At 36.6% G+C, this 9,405-nt stretch overlaps 1 pseudogene; it reads right to left on the bottom strand.

Annotated features, from left to right (window-relative positions):
- Positions 1 to 1,599: 1,599 nt before the first annotated feature.
- LOC113265767 (acyl-coenzyme A thioesterase THEM4-like) lies at positions 1,600 to 2,170 on the bottom strand (annotated as a pseudogene).
- Positions 2,171 to 9,405: the final 7,235 nt, after the last annotated feature.

Raw genomic sequence — 9,405 nt, 5'->3', positions numbered from 1 at the left:
ATGTGTTTTGGTCAATGCTATTAAACAAGTGGGCAGATTGGTTCAGGTGTGGACATAAAACTATGCTTTTGTCCAGCTGCCTTCCAACACCAAAATCTTCTAAAAATGAGACTTCATTTGTTTTTCTGTCGGAAGGCTCACCCCTCACCCAACTTCAAGTTGTGAGCCTGGCTCTAGAACCTTTACCCAACAGGTGCTAAACCCTTCCACTGCTATGTCCATAGCCACATTTCAGTAACCTTTGCCATCAACATATTTCCTGTTTTGTATTTTTTCAAATATTTCACCTATTGTTGTTTTGAGTTAAGGATATAGAAAGCACCAAAGTATAAACTTAGTATACCATTTTGACCAGAATCTCCTTATCTATTCTAACTTATTGAATTCTAACTTGGTTCATTTATTTCATCTCTCCTTTTAAAACAAAAGCAGTCCCAGCTAACACAATAAGACAAGAAAAAGAAATAAAGCATATACTGATTTGGAAGGAAAAAATAAAAGTCTTTGTAGATGACATGATCGTCTATGTAGAAAATCTGAAAGAATCAGCCAAAAAACTCCTGGAACTAATAGCAAGGTTGCAGGATACAAGGTTAATAATATACAGAAGGTCAACTACTTCCCTATATAACAGTAAATAAACAATTAGAATTTGAAATGTAAAATGCAATACTTTTTATATTAGCACTCTCCAAAATAAAATACTTAGATATGAATCTAAGAAAATATGTACAAGATCTATATGAGGAAAACTACAAAACTAATGAATGAAATCAAATAACTAAATAAATGAAGAGATATTCCATGTTCATGGATGGGAAAACTCAATATTATCAAGATGTCAGCTCTTCCCAACTTGATCTATAGATTCAATGAAATTCCAATCAAAATCCAAGCAAGTTATTTTCTGGTGATTGACAAACTGATTCTAAAGCTTATGTGGAAAATTAACAAACCAAAAATAACCGACAGAATATTGAAGAAGAACAAAGTTGGAGGACTGACACTACCCAATTTTAGTACTTATTTTAAGCTACAGTAATCGAGATTGTGTGGTATTGGCAATAGACAAATAGATCAATGGAACAGAATAGAGAGTCCATAAATAGACCCACATAAATAGTCAACTAATCTTTGACAAAGGAGTGAAGACAACACAATGGAGCAGTTTTTGTTTGTTTGTTTGTTTTTTAACAAATGGTGCTGAATCAACTAGACATGCACATGTAAAACAAAAAAACAAAAAACAGACTTTATGTAACCTGAAAGATTAACTCAAAATGGACCACAGACCTAAATGTAAAATATAAAACTACAAAACTCCTAGAAGATAACATAGAAGAAAATCTAGATGACCTTTCATTTGGCAATGACTTTCCCCTCCCCTCCCTCAGGGAATGCTTCTATGTTAAAAAGTTTAGAAGGTAGAAAAGTTCTTGGAGGTGTATTCTGAAGATTTGTTCAGGAAAGCTGGTGTTAGCAGGCTTCATCCTCTGGAGGACTCAACAGCAGGTAAGTAGAGAAGGACTGGGGACCACAGCTTCTTCTGGAGGAGTGAGAACCTAGTGCAGATTGCTGTAGAATACATCAGAAGCTCTTTTATGTCAAACTTTCTTTGGGATCCAGCTTTACCAGTAAGCTTGTTGCCTCTGAGTATAGGGTCTTCTCATCCATGCTTTGAACATCACAGAAAACAAAGAATTTCCTTCCTCCAACTTTATCAGGTTAGCTATTTATCACAACAACAGAACAAAGGGGGATTGACCTTTTAAAATTAATATTGAGATTGTCAGTCATGACAATTCCCTAACTATAACCGCAAACATACCAACAGTAGCATCAATCATGGTTGCAATGGCAGCTCCATGAAGGAATCCAGGTGCTCCTTGCAGGTAAGGACCTCCTTGAAATATGCAAACTATCCTTTCTTCAACATGATTATGGAATATCACATATTCAAGGCCCAGGCCTTCCTTAAGGCTTCTAGGGAAAAGCTGGGCCTATGACATTTGTTATTTTACAGGCTTTGTGTTGCAAAAAAGGTTTTGAAGTCTTTAATACTTCAAGTTGATTTACATTTATATGAAGGCAAATGTTTCTAGAAGCCACCTTCACATTTCTTCATGAACTGGTCAATGAAGAGTCTCATGTCCTTGCTCCAGCTGGGCATGGGAGAGAACGGTTCCTATTAATGATCTCAGAAGAAAACTACCTCTGCACAGCTGCATGGTCCCTCACGGGGGGGAGGGGGAAACACCTCCCTGTGGGGGAGCAACCCCCACTCACACCCCACCACCCACCCCAGGCAGATGCAGTTACAAGGATCAGCTCCACAGCATGGCTCCCAGGGTGCCCAGGCTCCACCAGAATGGCTGCCCGCCCACCCACTTGCACCTCCCCATTCATGGAGGGGCATGTGACATCTGGAAATGACTTTTTAGATACAACACCAAAGGCACAATCTATTAAAGAAATAGTTGATAAACTGGACATCATTAAAATTAAAACTTTCTGCTCTTTAAAAGACATTGTCAAGAAAAATAAAGAGACGAGCCACAGACTGGAAGAAAATATTTGCAAAGATATATCTGATAAAGAACTATATCCAAAATATGCAAAAAATTCTTAAAATTCAGCGATAAGAAAATAATCTCATTAAAAAATAAGATAAATCATTAACAGATATCTCATCACAGAAAATATACACATATGGCAAATAAGCAGATGAAAAGGTACTGTATATCATATGTCATCAGGGAAATGCAAATTAAAACAATGGGATACTGATGCATCCCTATTTAAATGGCCAAAATGTGGAACATTGATAATGCCAAATATTGAAGATATGGAGCAACAAGAACTTTCATTCAATGCTAGCATGAATGCAAAATAACAGCCAATTTGGAAGATCGTTTGGTAGTTTCTTACAAAACTAAATATAGTCTTACCGTACTATCCATCAATAGCACTCCCTGGTATTTACCCAAAGATATTGAAAATGTATGTCTATGCAAATACCTGTACATGGATATTTATAGCAGCTTTATTCATAATTGCTAAAAATTGGAGGAAACCAAGATATACTTCAGTAGATGAATAGGTAAACTGTGATATATCCAGACAATGGAATATTATTCAGCACCATAAAGAAAATGAACTATCAAGACATGAAAAGAGATGGAGAAAATTTAAACACATAGTACCAAGTAAATATGAAAAGGCTATATATTGTATGATTTCAACTATATGATTTTCTAGAAAAGGAAAAACTATGAAGATAGTAAAAACATCAGTGATTGCCAGGGATTGGTGGGAGAAAGAGATGAAAGGCAGAGCACAGAGAATTTTTAGGGTAGTGAAAATACTCTTTACAACACCATAATGATGGATATGTGTCAAAACCCATAGAACGTACAAGAGTGAACCCTAATGAAACTATGGACTTCACGTGATAATGACATATTAGTGTAGGTTTATCAATTGCAACAAATATACCACTCTGGCGGGGAGTGTTGATAAAGGGGGAGAGGGTATAATGGAACTCTCCGAACCTTCTTCTCAATTTTGTTATGAACCTAAAAATAATAAAGTTTTAAAATGCAAAAAAAAAGTATTTTAGTCTTCAGAGTTTGACCAAATCCTGTAAGTTTTTATAAAATCTTTTCATTAATTTTGTTTTCTCAATAACCTACTATATATATATATATATATATATATATATATATATATATATATATGATCTTGGGTAAGTCTCAGTTTCTCTGAGCCTTTGTTTTTTATTTTTTTAATTTTATTTTTTAATTTTTTTAATTTTTTAAAATTTTTTTTATTATATTATGTTAGTCACCATACAGTACATCCCGGTTTCTGATGTAAAGTTCGATGATTCATTAGTTGCGTATAACACCCAGTGCACCATGCAATACGTGCCCTTCTTACTACCCATCACCAGACTATCCCATTCCCCCACCCCCTCCCCTCTGAAGCCCTCAGTTTGTTTCCCAGAGTCCATAGTCTCTCATGCTTCATTCCCCCTTCTGTTTACCCCCCCCTTTCTTCTTCCCTTTCTTCTTCTACCGATCTTCCTACTTCTTATGTTCCATAAATGAGTGAAACCATATGACAATTGTCCTTCTCTGCTTGACTTATTTTGCTTAGCATTATATTTTTTTAATTTCCTCTTTGGCTCAAGAGCTACTTAGGAATTTTTGTTGCTTTTGCATTCAAAATATGAATCAGTGAATAAGTCACCTCTTTTTCTATTTTTAAACCTCATTTTTAGCTCTTCTATATATACATTTACCACTATATGCACCATGAAAAAGAAGCCCCAAGTCATCAAAGTCCCTATTTTCCATCCTCAGGAAGAGACACAAGAAATCCTACCTCAGCAACCTTCATAGCTGTTTCCTATCTTTTACTGCTGATGAGATCCTGGCTGAAATTCCCCAGAGCTGACAATATAACCAATAACATAATATGAGAATTTTTAGTAATACATGCCTCCATTCCATAATGTTAGTTTTACGCTATTTTTTCCTCTACCTTACACTCTGGCGGTTCAAATTGAGAAGAGAAATAAAAACACTTCAGGAGACTTATTTATATCCATTTTATTAAATTCACACTCACTCCATGAAGGCTGTTGAGAGCGTGCATCAGAGTTGGAAGCTACTTGGGGCAAATTTCTGGATTTTGTCCTACTTCACGTTGTTAAATTCAGTAAAAAATGCATTGAGCAAACAGTCAGGAACATTGAATGAATTTAAATTTATTTCAGCTGCTGATTTAATCTGATAAACGTGTGCCCCTCTTTAGAGAGTGAACTAAAAGTTAAAATTTAAAACGGGCTCTATTTTATTTCACTCTATGTGAAGAAAAGGGATATTGCCCAAGGAAAATGTCAGCAGTGATGTCAGTCGTTCCAGCCTTCGGGGCCAGTGGTTTTATGTCAGTCGTTTGGTGTGCGAGCACCTCAGCAGCAGAAATGAGCAGAGAAGAAGAAAAAGAAGCTAGAACTGAACAGGACAGGGGTTTAGAAGAAACAGGAAGGTCTTCCCTCTCCACAGTGTCTAGTTCAAAACACTGGTTCTCAAAGGGTGTCCCCTAAACCAAGAGTATGTTTTTCTTGTGAGCTTGTTAGAAATGCAAATTCCTGGGTACTTCTGTGACCTATTGAATCAGAATCTCTGGGGATAGAGCTCAGAAAACTGTGTGTTAAAGCTCACCAGGAGATTCATATGCATATTAAAGTTTGAGAACCACTGAGGTAGGGAAAGATATTTAATTAGGCAAATTGGGTAGGAGAAATTCAAGAAGTCAGAACTAATTGTGAAGACAAATGGAAATAGTCACCTAGCTTCTAGGATTGGTGCAGCCAGAGCAAGACCATAGCCCACAGCTGGTAGAGAAGAGATCTAGAGAGGAGGTTTAGACTTTTAATTAGCAGAGTTATTGGCAGGAATTATACAGGATTTTAGGGCCTAGACAAGGTAAGTAGTGTTAACAGCTCTTGTCTACTCCCAGGAGGGAACTGAATTGTTAAGTAGTTAAACAAAAATTTAGGTCTGGTTGTAAAGGTTAGAATCGAATTAGAATCTAATACAATCATTAAATAGGGCAGGGGACAAAATGAACATGATGAAGTGTGCTATACAGATGTCTGGAGAAAATCTCCAGCACATAAACAACAGGTCTGTAGTCAGCAACATTAGGTTTGGTCCCACTGGATGAGTGGGTTGGGGAATCTGACTTAGTTTCTGCTTTGGTCAGTGCTGATTTGAGAACTAGCTCCACCAAGATAATGTCTGGCAGGTGAAAGAAGGAGACAATAGTGGGGAAAATGGGAAACTACCCATCCTGATTTTAGCATTGAAATTCCAAGATCCTAGCAAAACCCTCAGTTCCAGGAAAAGCAAGAGGTTTGGTGACTCAGCAGTCAAGTAAATTCAAATTTTCTGAGGTAAATATAACATCTATGATTTACTTTTTGTTATCTTAGCACCTTGTTAAGTCAATTAAAAATATTACTTTATTTCCCAGAGTCCACAGTCTCTCATGGTTCATTCCCCCTTCTGTTTACTAAGGGGAGGGAGGTGGGGGATTGGGATAGGCCAGTGATGGGTATTAAGGAGGGCACATATTGCATGGTGCGTTGGGTGTTATATGCAAATAATGAATCATGGAACACTACATCAAAAACTAAAGTATACTGTATAGTGACTAACATAACATAATAAAAAATTATTATAAAATAAAAATAAATACACACACACAAATATTACTTTAATAATAATTTTTTACTTTAATAATAATTTTTAAATAACTTAAGAGATTCATGTGATTTGAAGGCATATATTTCCAGAAATCTGCATACTTGTTTATCTTTATAGATTGTGGACCAAAAAATAATTGTAAGTGTTCATTATGTGAAATCATGTGCTATAGATTTTTGGGGGTTTTTTGGTAATAATAATAATAATAAAAAGAAAAATTGTATTTTTAGCTTTTAATCAATGCTTACTAGGTAGGTGGGTATTTGAAGAGCTATGGGACACCTGGAGTGACAATACTTATCAAAACGCAGGGACAAAACTTTAGAGCAGATGTGTTGTGAATGAATTACAAAGTGGATGAAAGAATCACTAAATCAAGAAACTATTGGACACATAAAGAGATTCCAAACAGGTGTGAGATAAAGCAACTGACTCTGATCTATTTTATCAAATTGGAAGGCTGATGTCATGTTATTTAGAACAACTTGTAAAGAACACCAGTTCCTCTTGACTTGAAAAGAATTATTTCAGCTCTTGTTTTATGCTTTTGATATAAATCACTATTATTAGAATTTTCTCTGGAAAATCCTTCTGAAAAAAAAAACCACATCTTTTAAATAAAGCTAATTTTATAAAATCTATCAATAGGCATAAGGGGCTTGGGACTCATTCCTCTAAATTATGAGTCTATAATGATGCCCTCTAGGTTCAAGCTTACATAAATAAAAATCAAAGGTTAATTGAACCTAAAAAATTGCATTATCTCTTGCAGAGAAACAGCTGCATGAGAGTCAGGAATACAATGATTTGAGGCCCTTTCAAAAGCAAACATTTTTATATGAATGCTGTTCAGAAGAACCCTTTACACAAAGTCAACATTGTACAAACTATGAGGAAAAGGATGACTTTTATAGGAAACAACTGTTCTGATAAACTGTACTTTAATAGCTTGGATCTTCTTAAATTGTCTAAACTCTATTTACCATGGTCCAAAAAGCCCTCAGGATCAGTCAGAGAAAGACAATTACCATACGATTTCACTCATATGTAGAATTTGAAAAACAAAACAAAGGAAAAGGAGAGAGAGAAAGAAACCGAGAAACAGATTCTTTTTTTTTTAAAGATTTTTTTTATTTATTCATTCGACAGAGATAGAGACAGCCTGTGAGAGAGGGAACACAAGCAGGGGGAGTGGGAGAGGAAGAAGCAGGCTCATAGCAGAGGAGCCTGATGTGGGGCTCAATCCCACAACGCCGGGATCACGCCCTGAGCCAAAAGCAGACGCTTAACCACTGTGCCACCCAGGCGCCCCCGAGGAACAGATTCTTAATTACAGAGAACAAACTGATGGTGACTAAAGGGGAGGAGAATGGGGGATGCGGGAAACAGGGGATGGGAATTAAAGAGTACACTTGTCCTATTGAACACTGAGTAATGTATAGAATAGTTGAGTTCCTATATTGTACACCTAAAACTAATATAACAATGTACGTTAACAATACTGCAATTAAAATTTTAAAAAAACAATTGAGAAAAGCCTTCAGGAAATAAATACATACAAGGGAAATCAGTAAAATTTATCCTAAAATGATTAGCCAGGAAAAAGAATAAAAGGAAATCAATTTTCATTGTCTGGGTCAAGCTATTGCACTAATACTAAATAATTTTCAACATGGAATTACTAAGGTTTCTGAATATTGATGACTTGTTGGACACAGTATGTTCAACGCATGACTCTCCAACATTCTGAGTGTTTGTGTGTATGAGATTCACTGGGATAAGAGAAGAAAGAATACTTCTTGAGTGTGAGACATTAAACTTTCCAGTATGCAAAAGTCTCCATGGTTCAGTTACAGGCAGTTTTAAATAAATAATCATAAGATAGCGGGTCTAGTTTTAGGTGGTGAGTAGTTAACAAAGTCAAGTTGCCCTTCTCAACTCTTTGTTAAATTGCTGAGGAAAATGGATGGATGGATGGATGGATGGATGATGGATAGATAGATACATACATAGAGACGTAGACACATAGACACAAAGACACATACATACATACATACATATACAGAGAATGATTGATAAGTAAATAATGATCCATGGAGAACTTAAGAGACATAATATGTTTAGGACAAGGGTGGGTAGTGAATGTGTTGAGTATGAGTTGGTAGTGAGTTAGAGTAGGGAATAGGTAGTGAATATGTGAGGTTGAAGCCCAGTGAATAAGCATGGAATGGGGAGTAGATGATGAATGGTTGGCAATGAATAGGTATGGGCAGAGATTAACTAGTGAGTGGTTAGGTAGTGAGTGGGTGTAGGTAGCAAATGGCATGAGGTTGATGGTAAGGAATGAGTGGGTGTGAGGTGGGGAGAAGTAGAATATTATGGGCATGTATAGTGGGGGAGGGAAGTAATTAATGAGTGGATAGAGGACAAAGATTAGGTATAAGTGGGTATGCATAGAGAGGTAGGTAGAGAGTGAGTGTGGGGTGGGAAGTAAATACTGAGTGTGTGTGGTTAGAAGTTAAACATCTCTAACCCTTTAACTCCAAAGTGAGTGTTTGAAAGGGTTCAGGAGGTGGGTAGGTAAGTAGTAGATGTGCAGTGGGTTATGTATATATAGTAAGTGGTTAGGTAGTCAATTTGTATGACACAGTATGGTTTTTAAGTTGCTGTGAGGCAGGGTGTTAACAGCAAGTAGGTAGGTAATGATTGGGTTTGGGGCAGGATGTAGATAGTAAGTAGATAGGTAGAGAGTGGATATGGGCCTGGACCCGTTCCTTGCGATGAAATTTGTCTGGTTCATTGGACATAACCTTGGGCATGGAACTTGGTTTTGGAACTTTGGACATGAATCTTAAACCAGGACTTTTGATCTAAAGCTTGGTTCTGCACCAGAGCTGGAACTTTGATGCTAAGGGCTGGAAGAGACCCATTTACCTCACACCTGAACTTCCACCTTGTCATGAAACTTAGACCTGGACTTTCAACAACATCTTGGACCTGGACCTTAGAAGTAGAAATTGAACCCTGTATTTGAACCTTGGATGCAAACCTCAAACCTGTATCTTTGATCTAGACCTTGTACTTGGATGTGAACCTGGACCTTAGATCTGAAATTGTTCCTTGGACTTAG

This window comes from Ursus arctos, unplaced genomic scaffold (genome assembly GCF_023065955.2).
Source record: "Ursus arctos isolate Adak ecotype North America unplaced genomic scaffold, UrsArc2.0 scaffold_3, whole genome shotgun sequence".
NCBI lineage: Eukaryota > Metazoa > Chordata > Mammalia > Carnivora > Ursidae > Ursus > Ursus arctos.
Note: the sequence above shows the minus strand (reverse complement) of the source record. Positions and strands in the feature narration are given on the sequence as shown.